Source organism: Rhea americana, unplaced genomic scaffold (assembly GCF_003343005.1).
Source record: "Rhea americana isolate MKP2758 unplaced genomic scaffold, rheAme1 scaffold_0, whole genome shotgun sequence".
Classification (NCBI taxonomy): Eukaryota; Metazoa; Chordata; class Aves; order Rheiformes; family Rheidae; genus Rhea; species Rhea americana.
In genome coordinates, this window is record NW_028185037.1 from 9,503,168 (window position 1) to 9,525,453 (window position 22,286).

The 22,286-nt window shown below is 38.8% G+C and overlaps 1 protein-coding gene across 5 annotated transcripts in view; it reads right to left on the minus strand.

The window, feature by feature from the left end:
* The window catches only part of TRPS1 (transcriptional repressor GATA binding 1), a 211,430-nt gene that overhangs the window by 12,754 nt on the left and 176,390 nt on the right, over positions 1–22,286 (minus strand). The window lies entirely within an intron of this gene.

Genomic DNA, 22,286 nt, shown 5'->3' on the forward strand with positions numbered 1-22,286 from the left:
AACTCTCCTAAATACAAATTGATTTTTAACCAGACTGAGCTGTGCATTCATCAGCTTTAATAATGATCCAAGAATATTTAAAAGTAGACACATTTATGAGTAGTGCTCATTAAATTCTTTCTACAGAGTAATGATTTCATTAAACTTCTCATTTAAACAAAAGTCAGGCTGTGTTTGTGGGCACAAATACTAATAAGCAGGAAACGGAATTCTTTTGCTGAAAAGAAAATCTGAATTTCAACTCTGCTCCGTCTCTGCAAAGGAAAAAAAAAATAACAAATCTTCAGCATCTAAGATAAGAATGGGGGGGTATAAGGAAAAACAGCCTGGGTGAAAACTAATTTTATTATAAATTAAAAATTACTAACACTGTAAGTCAAAATTTCAGGGTTTCATAAAATTTAAGTAATTTATTTAACGTCAGTCCATACTGTAGAAGAGCGGTGCTCATGCCAAAAAAATACAATGGTTATAATTGTACTCTGATACATTTCAAATGGAAAGCTTTCTGCAGACATAATTTTGGCTTCAAGACTGGAACACTTTCTTGGCATTGAAAGGGCATTTGATTCATCGGGTGTTTCACAATGTATCACTAAAAAGACCTGGTGAGCAGCCAGTTCCCTATAGGGTAATTTTTCCATCCAGATGCAAGTGCTATCAGAGGCCCTCGTCAGCTAAACTAATTATGATCTTGCATTTGCTGATGCCTGCTCACTCTAACGTTCGACATCCTCCATTAATCATCAATACAAGGAAAATGAATGAAACGTACAGAAACGAGGGCTGGTAAGCTGCACAGCCATAAAAATCTGAAATGAGTGCAATAATTTAACAAGATTGGGGAAATGTTTTTAGTGAGCACAAAGTCAGGCTAACAATTGCCCTTTTAAACCAAGAACACAATTTCATTAGTATAGCAGCTTGTGCTGCTTTAAGGTGATACAATAAAATCGAGATTGTCATCAAGATAATCTCTCTCTCACCCCTACTTTGTCTCTTAAATCAGAAGCAGTAATATGCTACATTTTTCTGAATTTGGGTAKGGGAAGAATGAAGTAGTAGTTCACGTCCTTCAGCAAACATCTAACTCACTGCGCCTATGAGAGGTAGTTCACGCTGGCGCGTTCACCTACAAGTACACTGAAGCTCCTAGTTCTTTCTGCGGTTGCCTATCCTTGCAAAATTTCACCCGGCTGCTGAAATAGTTTCCTTAGGAATACAGTAAAAGCTTCACTAAACCAACTCCAATTTGGTCCACTTGGAGGGTGAGAAGTTTCCAACTGGAAATGACTTTATACAGCCAGGATGCAGATGCAACTGTCGAACTGTTCCTTTCCATTCCTACTTTTTGTCTGTCAGCCTAGGATTTCTTGGTGTGGTGAATTAAACAAGTGGAGTCCTAGTCTGAGCAAGTCTTTCCACCCTTTCATTCCTGTTTGTGTTCCTTAAGTTTGGGTAATACCTCTAAATAGTCATGGAAGACTTTAAAAATACATAGAGGAATCCAGCTTACACTCTGCATTCTCACACATCCGAACAGGGGCTGGAAGGTGCAACCATGAAATCACCATCAAATATTATGGAACCAGTATACTATTAACACACGGAGAAGAGTTTATTTAGAGAAAGGAGCTGAAAAGACCTTATTTACATTGAAAAGAGTTTCTTTATTCTTTCTTTTTTTATAGAAAGATCCAGTTCAAACTGGATATTAGTCACAATGAAATAATATAATGGTTTTAGCTGTGAATGAGCTATAAAATACCTAGCTAAAGTAGCTGTATAAATCAAAAAAGTGCATCTGTGCTTACTTAGCAAATACAAACCATTTACCTGTTTAAAATCCCAAAGCAGTGCAGAAGATTCAGCTGAATTCCCTAAAATTAATGTAAACTTGTAAATTTGTCCTACATGCTGTTCTTAACATTGCAAGTCTTATCTTTTTTTTATCTTTCTAATCTCTTATTTCTGTGACATTTAAGGACCTTACCTGATAATCAACAAGGATCACACCCTCATCTAAGTGTTCCAACACAGATTACATTTATTAACTGAGAATTAAATCACCTTTGCAACAATTAAATGCTGTTACTTTGTTGGGCTTTTTGCTTTTTAAATGTATTTTTTTTTAATGAGGACAAACAGCTTTAAAATAGATTCTCTGGGATGAAACAGGACTGTGGCAGCATCAGATTAAATATTCCTAACTCCCAGATGGCACTAAGCACAGAACCGAGCTGCCTGTCAAGATATACCTGAGCTATCTTGATCAAGCCTGTAGGAAAAAAAATGTAAGTTGTTTTTAAAAGTCTGTATTCCTGGAGTTTTCTTCTCCTAAATCAATTTGGTCTCGTCAAAAATAATGATAARAAAAAAAGTTAGCCTTTTGCTTTCCATGTCCAAAGTTTGAGAAAGATGATTGATTGTCCAAGAGGAATTATCTAAATGCTTATTTTTTTGTGCTAAATGTTAACCTAGTGATGATACTTCCAAGGCATGAGTCGGCTTGGCTTTGGCTACTCAGCTTTGGCGCTGGTCAGCAGTAACGGCCAATACTGCTCTTTTGCTGGGTAGTCCTGCAAAGGAACAGTCGCCTCATTTCCAATTCAGCAAGATCTGCCGAGCAGCCATGGCCCACRGCCTCAATAAATCCAGCCATGTGCTCACGGGCTCTGCTAAATCTGAACCGAGGCCAGCATTTTCAAGAAACGTATTGTGGAACCTTTGCTCTTTCTTAAACGTGAACGCAGACTTATCGCCGTTAAACAGTCTCTTGAGAGTGGCCCGGGAAAGGTAAGTTGACACAACCACTCGCAGGCGGCTTTGAGCCTCAGATAAAAACATTTCAGTCTCCAGTCAATGCCACTGGCACTAACTGCAGTTATCCATGAAAATTTCCTGTACGTCCACGGAAGAATAAGCCAGAAGGATCTAACTAAATAACTRAAATATGTATCTACTACGGCAAGCTTTAATCATCTGGAGCCTTATAACCCCTACGTTATAATCCCAGTCCGGAGGGGGCCACTGTAACGAAGAGCCCGTCTCTAGTTCCAGTCCAGTTCCCAGATCTGGGCGCTCAGTATCACGGCTGTCTCAGATCACACTGGGCTGAAATTTGGCACATGGTTTTGTCAGGCCAGTTGTAACTCTCCTGTTTTTTTTTTTTTTTCTTTCTTTTTTTTTTTTTTTTTTTTTTTTATTTTTTTTTTTAAGGTCATTTTTTTCTCTCCTTTTTTTTTTTTTTTTTCTTTCTTTTTCTTTTTCTTTTTTTTTTTTACTGAAAACTTTATTTAAATCATTTCAGCTGTTTATACTTTGGAGATAGGCCAAATTTGGGTGAAGGGGACAGAGGATTTCCAGTTTTTCAGATACTTTCTGACAAATCTACAGCCACAGTGGCTTTGCCCGGGGGGCGARGGGGAGGTATGCACACATTTTAGCATTTTATTAGTAGCAAGGCAACAAGTGGATTATGATTTTGTAATTAAGCTGTGAAAGTTTCTAATTATTCACTGAACACACATCGTCGATCTCTACTGTTTTCCCTCAGTAAGACCCGTACTGAAACCATGTAATTGCGTAACAACCCTTGATATGCAGAGTATTTACTCACATTTTTTATGGTTTCATATCTTGACCGTTTCAAATTGAACAAGTCTGAAACTTGGTACACACATCGCCAAGCCTGAATGCTTCATTTTTTTTAACTCCTTGAACTATTTTCACTAGTTAACCAATACTTCTTTTAAACAAGAAATTTCCTATTAATTATTTTTGCTAAACAGTAAAAGTTTACAAGAAGTAATCCACTCAGGCATATGTACAGGATCAGAACCTTGTTTTCCATAAAACATTACATCAGATATTTTTAAATAGATGGCATATAGTACAGTTTACACGATTTAAAACTTCGCTGCTATGTAGAAGGATCACTACATTTTAAAATTATACGAAAATATTTTAAAATGCAGAGAACTTGCAGTAATTATTTTAAAGGAACTTCATTTAGCAATGTATATATTGTAAAAGCATAGCCAAAAAACACTGCTGAAGAACTGTGGTTTGTTAGCTAGCTAGACTAAGCAAGGGTGCCTGACGCTCTTCTAGTGCCAAATATATCCTGTTTTTAAAATTTCTGCCAGAAGATGCTTTTAGAAACTCGAATAGGCTCCGCAGGCGTCAGCCAAGCATTTTTCTTACATCACCCTCTGGGTTTTGGACACAACAAAACTCGTCTTTTTGCTGATTACTTTCACTTCCCCCTTACACAACAAGGGCCCGCCGAAGCCCGAGCGGATTTTTTGACCATCTCTGGCTTTCCTGCGCTGCCCGAAGCGGCACCCGTCGCAGTCAGGGCCCAGAACACCACGAGCGGCACCAAGGGGCAGCGCGGGCCGCTTCCGGCGAGGGCGGCAGCCGCGCGCGCCCCACCGGCGGCCGGGCTGAGCGCCGGCTCTGGACGCGGCTCGGAGGAGAGACGCGGGAAAACCCGCGTGCCCTTGGCTCCRCGTTAGCCTGGCGACCGCGGGAGACGCTGGCCTCCTGCCTGTAATCATCCCTCCGCTACCACGGGGTTTGGAAAAGCAGGATAACGCGCTCAGGGTTACGCCTCAGGGAACGCGTGTTGGCCGACTGCTGTTATTTAAGGGTTTCTTTTCCCCTTTCAAACCTGCTAGCTCCAGGTATCGTCTGCTACTTACTCTCCCGTACAAGAAACAATCTTTAATTCTCCTTTTTTTTTTTTGAAAAAGTTCAGTCTAAAACCTGAGCAGCAATGCAGCATTTCAATGTTGGAATAAGTGCTACTTCCTTCTGTTTAGGAGAGGAAAAGAACCTGGTAGCCCTCATTTCTTTTGGCTTCAGAGTCACTCAGGCCTTTCTAAATGCATTTAATCAAAACTGCTTTCTCTCTCAACGATGAAAACAGCCACAATTATTTCCTTGTAAAGTTTTACATTTTAAAATTTTAGTTGCTTTTCGCTGTAACCACATTTAAATTAAGAAAGCCAATGGGTTTTTCCTCCTTTTTGTAAAGCTTTGTAAAGCTTTAACTTGTAAAGCTTTCAGGAATACAACAGGCAAAACAGATTTTCAGCCTTAATGCAGAAGTAGTCAGAAAAGTAGGAAAAATGTACAGTTTTAAAGTAGGTTGTTTTCAACCTTAACTATAAATGAATGGATGTTTCTTGAAGTCTGTTTAATGTGCCAAATCCAAACTCTTCCTCTAAGAAATTTTCATGACCAATTACATTAGAGAGATGTATATGAAAGATACATGAGAAAGAGGTTAGGAAAGGCAGGGTAGACAGTAAGTAAAAACACCAAAAGGAAAGTTAAAATTACATACCTAATTCATACAAGAAGTTTAGAGAAATTTTTAATGCTCTATTGTGACAGCACCTTTGGGTGATATACTTGGTATTACTAACTTTTAATGATAGCAATTAGAGTTTTTCTAGAAAAAAACGCCATCAACAATAGACTGTAAATTAAACATCACTATTAGGGTAAAATTTCAGAATTCTGCCTCTGATTCCCTCCAAGAATAAATATTTTCATCTGCATGTAATGTGTATGTAGACTACAATTATTTTTTAGCAGCAGCAAAACCATAGGCAAGTAGATTTTTCCCAACTTTGTAGCATTTCACTGTATTCTGTAAAGACACCTTAAAGACAGCAGCACTTTGCTGGTTCAAAAAAAAAAAATCCCAAAATAAAACCAAAAAACCCAATAAACCACAATCTCTTTGTGTCCCATTAGGATAAAAGAATTCAGTGAGATTTAAGTTTAAGATGTCACGATTACTACTGTAGCAAAACACTAGCCAATCAATATAAATGATTCAATTAAGAAATATATAGATATGCAAAGAAAATATGCCACAAAATCAGCTGCTGTTGAATCACTTCAGCACCATCACTTCCTCACCCTTATTTCCTCCCCCCAGGCTACAACCTATCTAACCTCTTTGCTATGCTGGTGGGTGACCGGCTTCAACTCTAAACTCCACAGGTAGGAATTTACCAGCATTTCAATAATCTGTTAAAGAGTTATATACAACTRTGAGATCACATAAATTATCACAATACATGTCACAATGACTTTTCCTTGACTTATTATTTTTCATTTGTTTGATCATTCATCTGCAGCGTATTTCCTTGTTAATTCAACTAGTGATAAAGGGTAGTTTCACAATTTCTCCCTCAAGATCTGCAGTAGCACAAATATGAAAACAACAGGATTTTTTGTGGAGGTCAGAGTTCCCTGCCATGGTTAGTGGAGATTAATTTTTAAAACACTTTATGTGTTAAAAATACAAACAATCTTCTTTTGGGACAAAAGTATATACAGAGATTAAAGAAACATACAAATAAATTTAGGGCATAAGTAGCATTTGTAAAAAAAAGACAAGTAATATTTTCTGGTGGAAAGTTAGTTCATGCTAGTCTGTTTTGCAAAGAGTTAAATTGTTTTATGATGTTTTAAAGAACAGCTTTCTTCAAACATCTTTTACTGGATATAACATATTTTTGAGGCCTGATCCTTCAACTCACACAAGCTGATCATCCTTAAACCTCTTTCAGTGCTTAAACAAAAGCTACCACAATGTGATACAATCTTGCTTCTGCTGCGTTTTGCTACGGACTACAGGCAGTACAACACAGCAAATCTAAAACAAATTTTTTAAGTTTTAGTAACACTTCAAATAAAAAAAAAATAGCACCCTGGAATCCTGAATTTCCCTAATGATACTGATGTCATTTTGCCATAACTGAAATCTATTCAAGAGGAATAGCAATTCTGCCTTCAATAACTCACCGAGGCAATTACACAGGAAAGTACTGTAATAGGCTGTCCCCCGTCAAACAGCTCACGTACACGACTTCCTTTTCAATTACCAACTTGTCTGCATTGCCATCTGTAAAAACGAACACATACCTTGCGCTGCCAGTTTCTGCTCTTGCACTTCCATTAGTGGAACTGGCTGCAGCTGCTCAAGAAGAAAGCCCTGATTGTCTTTGTTTCCCCCAAACGTAGCACCATTTTTCACTCTCCCTTTTATATATATATATACACGTATGTATGTATGTATGTATATCAACCCAAGGTTATACATTCTCTCTGCTGAAGCATACTCAGAAGTATGCTAGCTACAGTCCACCTAATTTGTTTCCTGTTTTCCCTTTGTGGTTTATCACATAACACAGTAAAAGCCACCAGCAGCATCTCTCAGCATCCTCACAAGAACCGTTATGCGAGTCTCCCAATAGGTTCAATCAGTCTCTTAAGGAATTGCTACAAAAATCACTAGGTTTTTAGGCAAACTTCTTCCTACATCTCTAAATCAAATTGACCACTCAGCATCCACTGTTTTAAAACAGTACTTATACAAAGTAATCAAAGATAAAAATAATAATCCCCATCTAATTTAGGAATAATAGCGTTCCTCACAAAAATGATTAGGTAGTTGTAATAGTGTGTATAAGCTGGGCAGAGGGAGCCTGGTTTGGGAACTACAATTCTTGCCCCTAAATAATATAAACTTTTCTCCACTAAGAATTTGCAGGAGCAGATTCATGCAGTAAGTACAATTCTGAATGGCTGCTTAAAAAAAACCCAGCATTCGTTCACACAGATCTCTGCTCCTTTCTGGATGCCGTATGCTTCTGAATGAACTCAGCAGTTGTTAGAGAATGAATCTAAGAAAATTCATTACAAGCCTCTTGCATTCTTCTAAAAAAACAATTGCAACTTAAAGCGCGTAGCACATACAGCAGCTGACTAGTCCTCTGATCAGTAAGTGCATTAAAGCAGTATCCTCAGAACAGTCCTAAGCACGCTGAAAGAGACATCGAGAAAACTGGAAACACTTCTGACTTTCATTTCTTGGCACAAGGCAGAAATATCCAAGCTCTGGTGTCTCAAGCAGGGAAGCTAAATCAATAGTTAGACTTTGTTATAAACAGACTCACTTTCTGTGATAAAGAGCCAGTGAAGAAGGTGCCTAAACATGGAATTAGGTGCTTAAGTTTAGGCATCAATACTTTATGTTTAAGAAGGCATACCAAGTGTCTTTTCTTTTATGAAGTAATCTCAGCCATCAACTAAGCAGATAAAAATGGAGCAAAGATATGTCTGTATTTTCTTAAACATCTCCCAACTCTGACATAGTTAAGCAGCAGACAGCATTTGCAGATCTCAGCTAAGAACCAGTATGTAACTCTACATATGATAGTAATTGAGGGTCCCAATCCCGCAAGTACTCTGCTGTACGACAGAGCACAAAGCTGCTGGAGTTCTCAGCTTCTGGCATCTGTTCCCACTTCCAAAGAAATCAGATGGGCAAAATTAAGTTTTGAGGAAAAAAAAAATCACAGACATGTAAAAAACATTCCCTGACCTTATTAAAGTCCATGTGATCTCTATTTATATAGAAAATGGATCAGAAAGCCAGCAGCTGAAAGGAGGAACTCTCATTTGTAGATTTTGTCTGAGGGCTGCCAAAACCAGCAGGGAAAAGGCTCCTAAGGGGCACAAATTTCAAAAGCCATTAAGGACTTAGAAGCCTCAGCCCCCCTGACTTTTGATCACGTACACTCTCCCAAATTTGCACCCCAGACCTCGAAATTACATTAGAAGACTAATTTCTTATTCACAGTTGTGAAATGAGGATCTAAAGTTTTAACAGAAGTCCTCAGGACTCAGAGAAGAAATGTCAATTAGGTGTCTACTTCTCAGTGAAAACTAGTGAGTTTCATTTACTTGTTACTGGTACTTTAAAAAATTCCCCTTAGGACCATTCATTTTAATTAAAGAAAAAATATAACAAGAAAATTTTTCATACAAGCAGCTATAGCTTATAACTTCTTCAGGAACTGTAGCAACTAACATTTGAATCTCACTCAGTTCCCTTGAGAGAGCTGTTAATTAGAGTGAGGTCCAAAGCTGTCTACATCCACCTATAACTTTCAATACGCTTCGGACTGCACCCTTATTGTACATCTTGTTATTTGTTGTTGCTAGAATGGCTTCCATTCAGAAAAATCAACATTTGCCAACTCATACCACACAATTACCATAGTTATTTCCTATTGTAAGCTTAGGGAGAAACTGTGGTATCCCAGATACCACGGTGTGGTAAATATTGAAAAGTAGTGGCCTTTCTATAATGGCCATTTTCATCTAATCCAATCCATTTCAAACACTTCCAGATAACAAGACAATAAGACAGAGTCTGTTTCTCAGTGGTTAGTTTTAAGCCATCGTTTTAGTCTGTCCTATGATCCCACTTTTGGCAAAAATATTTAATGGCTTCCTTCTTGATAGCTTTTGGCAATAAGAATGGACTACAGTCATCTAGGGAAGTAACAGGGCATCTACTAAAAAAATAAAGCAGGTTAACTTGGATAGAAATAGAATGTGTTAGCAATAATTTCTACTTTTTGTTTTGTTTTGTTTTGTTTAAGTTACGTCATCATTAAGTGCCAACAGCCTCCTGGGCTGAGTTAGGCAGAGCATTGCCAGCAGGTCGAGGGAAGTAACGTTTCCCCTCAGCCCTGATGAGGCCACATCTGGAGTGCTGTGTGCAGTTCTGGGCTYCCCAGTACAAGAAAGACACGGAGCTACTGGAGAGAGTCCAGCRTAGGGCCACAAAGATSATTAGGGGACTGGAGCACCTCTCCTATAAGAAAAGGCTGTGAGAGCTGGGACTGTTCAGCCTGGAGAAGAAAAGACTGAGAGTAGGATCTGATCAATGTGTATAAATATCAGATAGTGGAAGTAAAGAACACAGAGCTAGACTCTTCTCTGTGGTGTCCAGTGACAGGATGAAAGGCAATTGGCAAAAATTTGACATACAAGAATTTCCATGTAAATATAAGAAAAAACTTTTTTACTGTAAGGGTTACTGAGCACCAGAACAGATTGCCCAGAGAGGTTGAGGAGCCTCCATCCCTGGTGAGTGGACAAGGCCCTGGACAACCCTGCTTGGAGCAGGGGGACTGGACTATGCAGTCACCAGAAGTGCCTTCCAACCTCAGTGACTCCATGATGCCAGTAAATTGATCCTWTTTTTAAACTAAAACTTTCTTCAGTGTCTTTCTCCAAGATGTGGATTGCTTGTATTTTTTTTCTATTAATTTCTACTAATTTGTCTTGAAAGATAAAATATTTAAAATTCTATGGCTATAAAAGTATTAATTAAAATAGATCAATATTCAGATTGAATGTTACAGAATACAAAACCTCATCCTGTATTCTAGTAAAGTATACAGAGATGCTAAATTGTTTAACGATGAATAAACCTACTTTTAAGTTCCATAGTAAACAATTTCAGAATTGTAAGGAGAAACTGAGGAGTGAAGTATCTGGTACAGCTTTAACAAAAATAATTCTCTGCTTGCTTTTTCCTATCAAAATCCAAATGTCTACTTGTAGATGAGACTCAATGTGGGGTGTTGTATGGCTTTCCTTAAAAATATCATTAAGATGAGAAGGAGAGGAGAACAACTATTCTACATTTTGGAGACATTTCTCCTTAAATAGTGTTTATGTACTGCAAGCATCCTTTCCATAAACAGATCAGGTCTTTGCAACAAGTGAACACAATCTCTGAAGAATCTTTACCAGCTTGTATTTCRGGTACATAATGCCACTGAGAAGTTTAGGCCAACATGGGCATATGGTCTCCAAGTTTGATAGGGAACATTTCACGGAATTCAAGACAGAGCCATAAGCATAAGAACTGAAGACCTTAAAGTCTGTGATAYAATACAAGATTAAAAAAAAAAGTTTCCTCATAAATTACTAGAGTYAGTTTGAGTGTTTAAAAAACTTAAGAAAGAGGAAAATTATGGTAACTGGTATAGAGAAGGGAACATTTTGATTAATATCCGTACTAGTCAAGCTCAATCTCATTCCTTAAACTACCTTAACCAACTCTTAAATGGTCTTTTTTGGGGGAGAATCATGCAGTAGAGAAGTCACTTTTTTGTTACAGATCTACTGAATAATAAAGAATCTTAAAAATATTTATGCAAGATCTGCAGCTCTTCTACCTTTGCATTCCCAGGAACTGGGTATGCCCAGTGTACTTTTTCATACTCACTCACTCCTGCACAGACAGAATACCGAAACTGCACAGCAATGTCTCTGCTGGCTCTAGCCTAATTCTTCTCTTACCTTTAACTTCAAAAGAAAATTTCCTTAGGATACCAGCTTCAAAAACTGACATTGTCAAAATCACTCCTTTCTACCTACAGATTCCATTTCACCAAATGCAATGTTTCTAATTTGAGTGGCACCGTGAATTTACTGCTACTGGCAGCCATTCTCTTAAATGGCATGAGCTTGACACCAGCAATATGAGAGACATAACTTATTGGGGCTTTCCATCAAAAGCTGTGTACATGGAGGAAGGAATTTACCCACCCTGTCACATCATCAGCCTTTAGTTCAGAGGACTTCAAAGCACTGGCAAAGCAACATTCAAGAAAACAAGCACCAGGCTGAAAAGGTGAGGGAGAGCAAAAACCCTTCTGCAAGCCCACAACTAACTTATTTTTCACACCCTTTGGAGGCTTTTTAAATGAAGCTGATGGTGCAGCAATGCCTTGTAAAACAAGCTGTCAGCTTCCTTACCAAAGTGGAGTCAGCTCAACAGTCCAGCAGCGTCACTTGTAGGCAACTGCGGCCGCATCCGTTTTATAACTGGAGAGGCAAAGACTGCTGGATTGCTGAAAAATCTGTAGTGAGTTTGTGGCAGAGTGAGGAGAAGGACGCAGAGCTGACCTGTTTGTTCCTGTTCCACCGATCAATACATCAGATTTTGCTACTGAAGCAACAGACATCAGGAAACAGTTTCTGCTTTACCTCAGCTTTCATCTGCTACTGTCACGATTAATCTGACTTTGCAATAAGACTCCAGAAAGCCCACRTACACAACTTTGAAATAATAAAAAAAATGTAGATTTAGATGCTGTGCAAAATTATAGCTGTGCTTTTATTGTGCAAAATTATAGCTGCTACTTGTTAACGGGCTATACATAAAGGCATTTCTGCTCTACTGATGACACAAAAACCCTGACACTTCTAAGAATTCACTTTTCAATTTAACTCAGATTTATCCTTAACAGTGAATGTCAAATTATTTTCATTCCTTTTTTTTATGTTTATCACCTACTGGAATCTTTAGGAGCAAGAAAGAAAAAGAAGTACAGCAGAAAGGAGCACAGTTATAATGGCACGCCTTTTCTCGAGGAGAAAAAAAAAATCTTCCATCTCATCAATATCTTTGCCAAAATCCCTCTTTCAGGAACTGAAAAGAGAAGGGGCTTTATTTCTGAAATATATTTTATAGGAAACATTTTTTGGTTCTGTGTCACGGACTAGGATTTCACACCTTAGTGGCTAGTCGTATGGAAATGGGCATGGCTGTGGAAACTTATGCCTGTGAAACCCTGATAGTAAAATCAGCAGGAAGATGAGGAAGGTGTGGGGAACACTGAATGATTCATGCGGTAACAAACTCTTTACCCTTTGAGGAGATTTTGGGATGGCTGCCAACACTACCTGTCTATGACCACTATCCTGGAGCCTCTAAAGCAGGTTTTAAATCCAGACATGACACAGAGGGAGCCTTGCTCCCTTGGGTAATGGCCAAGTAAGTAAGTGGATGTGACATATATGTATATTTTTAAGAAAACATCTTAAAACTAACTCACATTTCCTGTTAAGTTATACCTCTGAGAAATAATWCCTGAAAAATAAATTCTGGGTCTTGTTTCCTTTATTAGCAGCATTCTAAGTTAATGAGGGAGTGACTTTCAGAAGTTACTGTAGAGCAGTACAAAGCTAAGCATCTCAGCCACGACATTTAACAAAACTGGGTTGCAACTATTTTTTCCTTTGCCAAATCCAAGAACAAATCCTCTCCTATTTTACATCCGACGTAACACTATCATTTGCCTGAAGCACAAAGAGAGCAGAACACGGTTAAAGACTAGAGAAAATCTTCAGAAGTATTACAGATCTTACGCCCATCTGTTTAGACATCAAAAAGATAAAACACTGATTGCGCTGTGCTTGTCCTTCACTATTCAAAGGTACCTTCTTGGCTGATTTTACTATGGACTGCAAACTACTTCCAAAGYCCCAGCGTATGTGTGGCATGACCATGGCAGACAGAGTAGACATATCTTCAGGATGGTCTATTTTATTTTGTATTCAAATATAGTAAAATAAAAAATTWWWAAAAAATAAAAAAAAACAGTCCTGACTTTAGCACTGGATCACATGCACAGCCCGGCGTGTCATTGCTACTGTATTTTGCTGCTTAATGGTCTTGCAATGGGCCACAAGTTTCCTACAGGATGTTGCAATCCACCTACAAACTTGGCCCCCTCTGCTACTTCCTGGCAGGCTGCAGAAGCACCCAAAGCTCATTCTGTCCTTCGGTASAGAGGCAGAGGAGCAAGGAGGAGCCGGGTGATGCTGAGACAGTGCGGCGGGCGGTAGGCAGGGCTTTGCAGCTGCTCTGGTGGCTCTCAGGGCTACAACTGCAACAGCCAGCTTGAGTCGCTAGAGGGTACTGCGAGGGTACCCGAAGGGTCCCGCTCCCGGGGCCGGGGGCAGAGGACAAACCTGGGGAAGCACTAGAAAGGCGAGCGCTGCTCAACAGTTGCAATGGGCTATTTGAGTGTACTTTAAAACGCCTCGTGTCTGTGCTGATTTGGAAGTGTTCATGCAGGAAGCGCTTGCACATGCAGAGGCACGTGGCACAAATAAACTCAGCAACTCCTGCCTTGGCTCTTCATTTTTAAATTCACTGCAGTCTGGATGTTGGGAGGTTACAGTCCTTTCGTTGGCAGAAGACCAAATGGCTACAATAATGAGAACAAAATTCCTATGGTTTTAATGATAGCTACTCACAGAAGGCAAGGTGGRGATCCCTTTATTTACAAAAAGTGGCGTTTCAGATTGAAGGGCCATTTAGGCAGTAAGCAGTACGGAAAATAATCAGCATCTGACTTTTTAAGAGACACTGCTATGTTAATTAGTGAAGAAACAGAAAAATTAGGCCATTACTTTTTCAGAGCTTATTCATTTAACACTGCTATTCTGTATAGATTAAATAATTTCCAGGAAACCTACTGAATATATTTCACTATTCTGGTATTTTTTAAAACAYGCAACTCTTTCCCATGCACGAATATCCCTGATTGCATCTGCCTGAGTTTCCATGCTTTGMGAGGACTAGCAAGAAGGGATGTTGGATGAGGCTTATGCTACACTCCTAAATTCTACCAGATCTCAGTAATAATTCTAATCAACCAATGCATTCCAGACTTCATTGCCCATCTTTCTTTTTCCACTTTTCCATCAACCAACCAGTTAATACGGAAAGAGGAAGCAAATGTGTGTGCAAYGGGCAGCAGAGCATTCCAATGAGACCCAGAAGTGGATAGATAATAGAATAGTTGGGAATATCAGGCAAAAATGTTAACATTAACTAGGTTTACTTTTCACTCTATTTAAATAGAAAAATATAAAGTAAAAAGTTTCTGTATTTTAGTCTCAGCCAATTCTGGGCCACACTGAATGTTAAATAAACTATTATTTAATCAAATACAGGCATATTAGTCTCACTCCTGCTGACAACTTCAATTAGAATATTTTTGCTTCATACAAAAAAAAAAGAAAAAAGAAAAAGCTCATGATCTTTAAACTACTATGGCTTCTGCACAACATCTGGTTACAATTTTTTATATATTCAACCATCAAACTTCTATCTCCACAAAACAGTTTACTCAAGATTTGTTTTAATTATCCTGCACTGCAATCTTCATATGGCTTTGAAAAGGGAGTGACAGGATTGCTCACGATACAGACAGAGGCAAACTGAAAAGTACTGTACATTGAGAGACACTTTTGAAACAATCAAAGAAACAACAACAACAACAACAACAACAACAAATCCTTTCTATCATTGTCAGGAAACAAGTGCTACTTTAACTGTTTCATTACACAATACCTCTTGGCTTGTTCATTAGCAATTTTAATGTTTCTTTAGTTCACTTCCAGGATTAAGGCAATCTTTATTACAAATTTCGCTGGAGCCATACAAATTTTAAATACATCTTTTCTCTTTTTCTTGCCAATGCCACAGTGGGAACACTGTATTTCTGAAAGTGCTAGTTTAAAACCGAGAACATAGCAAAGAAAGCATCTGAATGTGATAAAGCAGAAATAAAAAATGAATTTTATTGCATCACAGGAAGGGCTTGCTCCTCCTCCAAAAAAAAAAAAAAAAAAAAAAAGTTGTGCTGAATTTTAAACATAGGAGAGATCTAATTTAATTTCATGAGACTATTCACCTGTGTAAAGTTAAACATATCCACAAGCTTTTGCAGGACTAAGACAAAAATTAAGAAAATGCCTGAGGTTCTGATTTTATTGAATGTTAGAGCCTCAGTCAGCCAAAAGGACACAACTGAACTTTTCTTAACTATTTTTTTGGGTGTTATACCAAATCAGTGAGTCATCACTACAGATAGAAATTGTTAGTCTTTACATGGTGGAATCATTGTAAACTTTAGAGGATATGAAAAGTTTTTATTCATTTATTTGCATTACATAYATGGATTAATGGCAATGCAATGTGGAAAGTCATTATTTATTTTATGAGGTAACTGTTTTGAAATTCAGTAAATGAAAAATGGTCTCATTTTTCCTGTTTTGCAGTCAGTCAGCAGCCATCATTCCAAGGAATCTTTTTCTGCTTCTTCTTCTTCTTCTTTTTTTTTAATTCATTCTAATACAGAAGGATGGATTACTCATGGATTAACTTACACATGAGAATTATCTTTTAARGTTTTCTTCTCTAAAGATGCTCCCAAGAAGTCAGTAGAAGACAGAGCTGCAAAACCACAACTTATAACCATGGTCTACTTATGAGCAGTTGAGTGTCACTAGGTCCCAGACAGAAAYAAACCTTTTGAATTTCATAGTGGAACAATATATGCAATTACTTTTTTATTTTTAGTGAAGGAAGTTTGCCTGAAGAGATGACTTTCTTTGGTTCTGTGAGATATTCTGGTATTAAACTCATGACATTGGTCATGTCTCTGAATCAGTGACCACCAACCACCAAAGGGTCAACATAAAAAAAAGAAAAACCACCAAAACTYTTCAATCCATGGCTAACCACATCAAAATATGTCTAACCCTTTGAGTTTACTTCATTAGTCAGAAAGACCTTTAAACAGGCTTTCTGATTAAATTCAAGGCACTCTGCTTTCATTCTTACTGTAAGAACTATTGAAATGGTTTTCCTCAGTTACAGCAATATTTGACACTTTGTATGCAAATACAAGTATGTAAGGAAGTATGTAAGAATGCAAAACTCTAACAATATTCAAACTGCCAGTCAAAAGTCAAGGTAATTCACAAAGACATGGCTGATGCTGAGCATGAAGACTGAGATGAAGTCTTCTTTTATCTGAACTAGTCTTTCGTTCTCATGTTCAAAATCTAGCTGATAAAGAGCTAACCAATACATCAGGATGGGGATATTCCTCAACACTTACAGTTCAGATCTCAGCATAGTAGGAAAAAGGACTTGCTGGCTTCATGCTGATCACAGTGAAGAAACATGAATTGCCACTGTCTCTACTGATACGGCCTCTGAACAAAGCATTTGTTCACAGTATTCAACGTTGTCTTTTATTTCAGGTATGAAGAGCAAGAACGTAACTCAGAACAAATGTAAAGTCAGAAAATGTTCTTTTGCATACRCACACACACACATACACACAATTCCAATGAACAATCAGAAGGTACATTTTTAGTGTGGTGGGAATTCAGACACATGATTTTGATTAATGTTAATGCAAGTCGTGTGGCCAAATCCCTGTACACTACTTTGAGAGTTTATTCTAAAATTGAAATATCATTAAGGTTGCAACACAAACCAAATAAGGCTAGGAAATGACACTTCATTAGTAACCTATTCATTATGAGTACCATAGGTAACCTGTTGCAATAGCATGGTACTGTAATAAAATACCTTAAGTGTTTATATACCACCACTGTCTACTGGCTAGAAAAATACGGTAAAAACATCCAGACACACTAAAATATGATTAGTTTCTGCAGGTAGGTAAATTCTTTTTTTTAGATTATTTAGTATCGGTACTGGATTGTAAGATTTTGAATCCCCTTCCCAGTGAAACTTGGAGTTACGAGACCAGGACATTTTTTCTCTTTGCAAACTTACACTCAGKAGCAGCAGTGGACTTTTCAGCAGGCTGTAATGCAGGGGAAAAAAGGAGCTGACAGGAGTAGGAATGCATACGAGGAGTTTCTGTTTGGCCCAGTGATAGGTAAAAAAATAAACAACACAAGGATTCTTTTCTATTTTTACTCTTACACAGAGCTGTATTCTAGATCTTTCCACAATTACAAATACCAAACGTGGTACACAGTGAGAAAGGGTATCAGGTATGGATGGGTTTCTGCGCATTGTTATGTATTATACTATTTTGCTAATGACTGAAAGTGGTATCTCTGTGGTACATCCCCCTTATTCTCATTTGGCAAAAAACTGCTAAGCCAGGTTTTTTATTCCTGAGGAAAGCACATGGAAAGAGGAGTTCTCTAACCACTCTCATGGAATCAACAGTAGCCTTTTTACTGAAAATCAGTAGTAGTAATTTAAGAAGTTACTGGCTGTGGACTAAAATCTGCAACAAACTATCTTTTCCCCCCTTTTTTTAGTGTAGAAATAAGAGAGCATGAGTTTGTGTGTGTGTGTGAAGAATGGAATAGAAAGCCAGGAAGAAGGAAGAGGGTAATGAGAGCAGCTATAGTCTTCTCTGCTTTACCCTACAGAACAAGACTTTACAGTAAGAAGTGGAAAATGGGTTTATATGAAACCAAGTAACTTTCCATTTCATTACTAAAAGTATATGAGATTAAAAAGACACTATATAATTCATTCTTTATGTTTTATTTATGGTTATTATCATAGCTCTCAAGCTTTTTGTGGTGGCATTCTGGAAATGTGTTATGTTGCTGATAGTAGTAATTTATATGRAAAGATTCAAAGCTCTTAGTAAGTACTGCAAACAAAATCTGAGAACAAAATGCTGCTTAATAGAAAATGTATGTACAATAAGTAAGTATTAAGTATTTCATATCTATTTCACATACATGAATATTTCCAGCAAGTTCAGCAGAGAAACCTTACAGATATATTTGACTCAGTAAGTAATCTGACTTTACAAGCACATCTGTTGAGTAATATGGAATGTACAAGTTCATTAAAATGATCTAAATCATCAAGATTTTTTTCTCTTAGAGAAAGTCATTGCATATGTGCTTTGCTGACTTTTCTTCTTTAACATTACATGCTCTTTAAAAGTACATTAGAAGTATGCTGCCTTTTGACTTATTTCTAGAGGCAGAAGTGTGAGGCGAGCTTAGAGTATGTCGTTTTTCCCCTCTAACATAAAAAGATGTATGAAGTTACTATGGCTCTTCAAAATGGCCTAGTAATTGAGCCTGGTTAAGGTCTCATTAATGTGCAAGTTTCGTTTGTCACCTTCTTTCTTTGTGGATTATGTGCATTGATTCATCAAGATTTGTGACACCTGGTTTTCATTTGCTCTGCTTAATGCTTCTTTTCTAATCAGTTTGTACTGCATTGGTGTGGTGTAAGAAACAGTTTGAAAGTAAATCGTATTAGCCTCCTGAAAACAGAAACGGGAAATTTTCAGCTTTTTTGTTCATTTAGAGTTAAATGCCTTTTCACTCACTTTTCATGCTTCTTGTGTGCTTTGCTTTCAAATACACTTAATAACTTACTTGCTGCAACTACTCGTATCATAAAAGGAGCAAATAAAACAATATGCACTTAACAGGGGAGATGTGGGTGTCTAGTGAGTTCATTAGCACAAAAAGTAATGGATTTTAATTCATGTAAATGTACGTGACGAGAATAATGCACGCAAGATTCCCTCTTGGTGAACTACAAAATCCTTGTTAAGTTGTACAGTTCAATAATGAGATTTCTCATCTAATTTTCCCTCTGCCCTCTGTTCTTTACTTCAGTTTTCTAAAATATGTATCCCTTCAAATATTTCCATTCTTTGTGTCACTGGCAAATGCCAAAAATAGAGAAAGAGAGATCCGATAAAGATAAAGCATGACAAAAGTTTCACGGATAATTGCCTTCACATATCCAGTTCAGCTCTCATCTCTCCTAATTAGCCTCATTACCATACCTTAAGACAGACCAGCAGTCACTCAAACTCCCTGTTTTTTCTGTCAAAACTATTGCTGACAGGCAAATGGACAACACATGCACTGAGTGAGTCTATTCTAGACTATTCTTTTACAAGACTAGCCTCCAGCAGAAAACACAAAACAATAGGTCTTCTATAAATGTATAATGAAAGTATACATACAGTGTGTGAATATTCAATAAATTATTGTTCTATTCATTGTCCTGCTATCACTTAAAATATATGAGGACAATAAAAAAAAATCATTCTCACACACTATTATTCGTAAGAATATCAGAGAGATCAAAAACAATGCAGTGTTTCAGTATGACTGATACAGCCTTTCAGAACAGCCGCACTACAGTCACTGGAAAAAATCACTTCAGTACTGTAAAGTTGGAATGTGTCCGTGCAGGACTGCTTGCAGCATATCCACACTATCTCAGGAAGCTTTTTGCTTTTACAAACCACGTTCAAATGTAAAAGCTTCATCCAATTGCTCATATTCATTTGAAATTAGCTCATAAAATTATCCAGAGAAACCTATAATAGTTCACAGGGGCACTAGAAATATTTTAATATTAAAGTCGACTGCCTATCAAAACATGCAGCTGTGTAATGGGAAGCCACTGAGACCCTTCACAATGTCCATTTTTTCCATTGTTGTTTTAGTCACACATTACATTATGTATAGAGTTCAGATACATGGCACTTTGTTTTCGTTTTCTCYGCTCTAAGACAATTTTAAACTTCATTCTGTCTAACATCTACAAATTTTAGTATRTTTTCTTTATTTCCACCTCCTGTTAGAAGTTTTAGTTTTTTAGTGATTCATCATATTTTCATATTTATAGTACCACCAGTAAAATAAAAATTCTCTTTTCATTGCTTTTGTAACAGAAATTTAACACTTGCTACACCACTGATTTGACAACTGAACATTAGAGAGTTACTGGAATCTTTGTTCTCCAGACAGCTCCCCTATTCCTTAGATACCATCTTTCTGGTGATTTTATTTTTCTTTTTGTACAGCACAAGTTGTGATGTGATCTCTATTGTGAAAAAAAAAATCAGTGAAATGGATTTTCTGCACTTTGCAGTTTGGGGAAACTAACAGTCCATTCAGCGTAACTGAAAAATACCCTGAAGGCCAATATTTACTAAGCATGGCACACACACAGGAGCCTTGTTAAAAATCCACAACAAATCTCTCATTGCAAACAAATCCAGAGGCTTGAGAGCTGCTGCGACTGTCGGAGTAATGCTGATCCTGACAGTAGAAAGCTATTTTTTTTAAAAAAAAAAAAAAACAGTCTAACAGCTAGCTAGATGTCTGCTGGYTTCTCCCCAAGATTTCCTTATTTCAATTTCTTCTCTTTAGTATTTATTAGGTGATGAATATACAGTAATCTATCAGAGGGATAAACAGCATCAAATCAAGGTAAAGCTGACACATCTGAGCATCTAGTACTCGAAGAGCACCAGTAACCAGCAACTAACTGCTTAATGCAAATAGTCAAATAAAGCCACCCGAAATTAAATTCTAAGCTCAAGTCAGACAGTGTGAGGGAAAGAAATGGGTCAACGAAGGGCTTCCAAATAACAGGAAATACTTTCAGCTTCACACATAACGCTTCAAAATGCATCTTCCCCCCCCTTTCTTTCAGAGATGTCAGTGCAAAATAACGATGAAAACACCATCTACTGGAAGAGCAAAACACTAAAATGAAAGGCAGGGAGGTTCACGTGTGAGAGTAACGGCTCTGCAGGAACGCATCGCGAGCCGGCTAGCCGCGCACGTCGCGTACGCATCCCACGCCGTCTCCAGCGCGCGAGCGGGCCTGCCCGAGAGGGCGCTGCCAGCAGCCGTCTCAGCAGAAGGGGCTGTGGCTCGGGGAGCCGCTGCCGCAGCCCCCCTCGCGCACCCACCTCGCAGGCCCGGCAAAGCGGGCTGGCGGAGCCGGGAAGGGGCTGCGAACCCCGCGCCACCGGCCGAGCCGCCCCGCGGCCGCGGCGCCACCGCTCCCCGTCGAGCCCCACGAGCTTTCCCAGTCATTTCCAGTGCTGCGAACGTCGCAGCTACTTAGCTTTGAAATGCTGCTCTTTCCCTTTCCTGTTAGGGACGAGAATACAATTAAACTCCAGTGCTTTCATAATTATGTAGCTGTTAAAATGTATATAAATAGTCTACCTTCCACATATTACGAGCCTCTGACGGATACTGCTTATTAACTTACATTTTCAATACTTCCTGCCTTGCAGTTTCTCTCCTTTCCTTTCTTTTGCAGCAAGCGTGGCTTTTATCTAGAGCAYGAGCTCTCTGCTGGCCCTGGCTTCTGACTCACTCCTCGCTTGCAGGGAAAGGGGAAAAAAACAGAAAACAGAAAAAAACAAACACAAAAACAAGGGAAGGAAAACAGTCCTTAACGCATGCTCCTCATTCATTCCTCTCTTCAGGAAAAAAAAAGAAAAAAGACACCTTATTACACTGATTTGTTTGTTAACTTAGCACCAGCCATTTGAGCTTCAGTATGCTAACGAAAAATACTCATTTCAAAAATGCGGTATCACAGGCAYGGCCCTGGGAGGCTTTTTCCACGGAAAAGGAGAGCAGCAAGAATCCCGCCGGGCTGCCGGCCGCTCGGTTGTCGCCGTTGCTCTGTAAGGAGGGCGGCCGCAGTTTTAACCGGTGCCTTCTCAGCCATCCCACCCGAGCTGTTTTTCAGAGCCTTGGCAAATCCCGCTCCTCACGCCTCTCGACAGATACGAACCACCGCGGAAGGACGGCCGCTCCGTGACGCCCAGGCAGCGCGGGCGCCGCGGGCCCGCCGAGGGGACGAGCGCCAGGCCGCGGGAGCCGGCGCTGGCGGCGCCCAGCGAGCGGAGGAGAGAGGTCTCGGGGATGGGAGAGGCGCTCCCAACGAGACGGACCTCCTGACAGGGCCAGGCAGCGAAGAGCGCAACCGCCTCGGCCCGCGAGCGCCGGGCCGCTTC